Source organism: Octopus bimaculoides, chromosome 1, assembly GCF_001194135.2.
Source record: "Octopus bimaculoides isolate UCB-OBI-ISO-001 chromosome 1, ASM119413v2, whole genome shotgun sequence".
Classification (NCBI taxonomy): Eukaryota; Metazoa; Mollusca; class Cephalopoda; order Octopoda; family Octopodidae; genus Octopus; species Octopus bimaculoides.
This window is the reverse complement of record NC_068981.1, coordinates 131,094,140-131,097,896: the sequence shown is the minus strand read 5'-3', so window position 1 is coordinate 131,097,896 and position 3,757 is coordinate 131,094,140.

Here is a 3,757-nt window from a genome sequence, read left to right as displayed (position 1 = left end):
TAAAAAAAAAAAAAAAACTAAAGTAAACAAAAGTGCTGACAAGAGTGCTTAGTACAACGAAAAGAAAAAGTGTTGTGTGCAACGAACAATGCTACCTTAAATGTCGGGCAACAATTATACAACAGCTAAAAAAAAGGAAAAAGAGGAAGAGGTGCTGGAAAGAAAAAAAAAAGAAATATAAAAGAAATTCCACTTTCTCACAGTAGTCGAAATCTCAAAGGGAGTTGTGTTATGATGAGAGTTACGACGCTCCCTTACGAGAGATAAACTGGTCCAAGTAAAGTATAAATAGTAACTATCCGAGTGAGTTCAGGGTTCAGAGTTCGGAGTCGAGTGAAGTTCGTGTTAATTTGCAGTGAAGTCGGAAGGTGTCGGTTGGTTAGTTTACAAGGAATATTAGTTGTTGGTTCGTTTCGTAAAGAGAGTTGTTCGTTCATTACATTGTTTTTACTGTTGTCTGTTTATCTTATTTATTGCACATAACAAATTACGTCACAACACATATACATACCGAATTCAACTGGTTTGATAATATTGATGCTGCAGTCACTAGATCCATTGAAGAGAAGAACAAGCTGTATGAAAAGTGCCTTGTTGTAGAAGATCCAGTGCCGGTCACTTTTGAAAAAGCCATAAAAGAAGCAAAGTCAAAACTGCAATGTAAAACTCGGAAGACGATGAATAACTGGTGGTCGGAAGTATCAACGGAAATGCAGAGAATTTTCAACTGCAGAGTATTGAAGGCATTATATGGCTTTTTCAAAAGTGGCCTGCACTGGAACTTCTACAGCAAGGCACTTCTCATACAGCTTGTTCTTCTCTTCAAAGGATCTAGTGTTTTGGCCCCTAGCTTTATCCAAAGTGATACCATTGAAGTTAAAAGATGCACATGCCCTCATCAAAGATTTTGAAGGAATCATGAATCGGTGGATTGAACACTTTAAAGATTTGTTTGATAAACCATTTTTTGCTGTGATGAAATAAATTGTTAATGCACTGCTGCAAAAGGAGACTGAGACATAAATGATGGATGACCAAACCGCTGATAAGATAATGTCTACTATAAAAGAGATCGACACAACAAAAGCTCCTGGTTTGGATGGAATACCTACTGAGCCGATTCGTTTTGGAGGAGATATTGTTGCTATGGCCATTCATGGGCTAGTTTTATCTGTATGAGATGGCGAGGTCTATCCCACAAGACTAGGTAAATGCAATTATACTTTCTATTTACATACATACATACATTCATACATACATACTTCATACATACATACATACATAGACAATCGAGCAGAGTTGTCTATTAGGGACTGACGACCGGGATATTAGCTCTGAATATTACGCTTTTGCAATACAAGAACAGGAAATGACCACGATGTACTTGATGCAACAAAGAGATAGGGATATAGGCAAATCACGAATGCGCAACAATCACTGCAAGCTCCATAGTATTAATAGGGAAGACGACACATTCGTAAGTAGGCACCAGAAAATGTGCTCGCATTATTACCTACCTATGCGACGTGATACCGAGGTTAGAACATTGCATAATGAAATCCGTTGAAAGTATAACCCTGGGGAGACAAATGTAAGAAGCTTCAGTGATGTCCCTGTCAAGACTTCAATGAAATGCAAGCACAACAGACTAAACGTAACGAACTGGGACAGAGAAAAGAACCTATACTCAGCACTTGAAATTAGATGCCTCGCAAATGTCAAGTTTTTTTTTTTTTTTTTTGGCACTCCTTCGCTTACGACGTCGAGAGTTCCAGTTGATCCGATCAACGGAACAGCCTGCTCGTGAAATTAACGTGAAAGTGGCTGAGCACTCCACAGACACGTGTACCCTTAACGTAGTTCTCGGGGATATTCAGCGTGACACAGTGTGACAAGGCTGACCCTTTGAATTACAGGCACAACAGAAACAAGAAGTAAGAGTGAGAGAAGGTTGTGGTGGAAGAGTACAGCAGGGTTCGCCACCATTCCCTGCCGGAGCCTCGTGGAACTTTAGGTGCTTTCGCTCAATAAACACTCACAACGCTCGGTCTAGGAATCGAAACCGCGATCCTATGACCGCGAGTCCGCTGCCCTAACCACTGGGCCATTGCGCCTCCACCAACACTAAGTTAAATATTAATGAAAAGAAAATCTCTGTGCTGAAGTGATAGGAAACATAAAGTTATAATCCGGATGGATTATGACTGTAAATACCTACCCATTCTTAGTACCAATCTTGAGAAGCCGGAATTCACAAAACCAGAAGGAATACATCTAATGAGAAAACTACGGCTGCAAGCTATCAAAGGTACTATCAAAATACGTAAAACGTTCATAAAGCTCAGCATGTAATGCGACCTACATTTGAAATGCCATATATGCTTACGTTCATGTGTCAATGAGAGAGTGAGAGAGGGAGAGTGAGAGAGGGAAGGAAAGAGAGAAACAAAGAGAGAAAAAGCGATAGAAGAAGAAAGAACAAGGAGAATTACATAAGTCAGAATAATTGAAGGTGGTGCATCTGCATCTCACGAATGAATTATGAGCTAGCAGTTGTACGCCAACGAAGCCGCCATATTGCCATGCCATATTGGATGTCTGCGTGTCTTTACTGTTGGTGTAAAACACACAGTAAAAGGTCAGTAAGGTTATATAATACTTCAGTGCAGAGTTACACTAGTTGCAGCGAAGCATTCACTATAGACGCATATATAGGCCTATAACTATATCACATACATGCACGCGTTCACAGAATCATACTTAAAAATACCTACACAAAACAAACAACTATGAAACATGTATCAAATGGAAAATGTCACTCTAATCACGGCGTACATGTTAGGTTTTATGTGTGTTTGTGTGTGTGTTTATGTTTGTGTATGCATGTGTGTGTGTCTGTGTGCGTGTGTGTGCGTGTGTGGTATGTGTATGCGTATGCTTGCATACATACTTGTGCATGTGCATACGTGCAGGTTTGTATGTACGTGTGTGTATACACATGTGTTTGTGAGTGTTTTTGACTATATACAGATGCTTGTGTGTGTATACGCGTATACTTTGTGTGTGTGTCTCTCTCTCTACTTTTCTCTCTCTCCCTCTCTCTCTCTCTCTCTCTCTCTCTCTCTCTCTATATATATATATATATATATATATATATATATATATATATATATATATATATATATATATATATGTTGTGAATTTATGGAAAGAAATCTCATAAAAATCAACAATTTAGTTTAAAATGAGGAAGCGAAGTTGTTAAAATATATAAGAGAATTTTAATTCATGCAGACGATCGTTTCGTACAGAGATATAAAAATAATGCAAATTCATGATTGAATTCAATTAAAGTAAATTAATTAAATTGAATATATATCAATGTACTCTTCGGTGAGAAAGGAAATAGCAGAATAGAATCTAGGAGATTGATATTGATCCTTATGAGAAGAAAAGATGTGAGTCAAGTTATGTAATTTAATTTAATTTAATTCAATTCAATCACGAATTTGCATTATTTTTATATCTCTGTACGAAACGATCGTCTGCATGAATTTAAATTCTCTTATATATTTTAACAACTTCTCTTCTCCATTTGTAACTAAATTGTTAAATCTTATGGGATTTCTTTCCATAAATTCACAACATATCATGTACAAGTTTTATTTTCATATTCGCAAATTTACGCCTGTAAACTACCAGCAAAATATGCAGAATCAATATCAGAAATCTTTTCTTGGAAACCTCCAAATTAAAG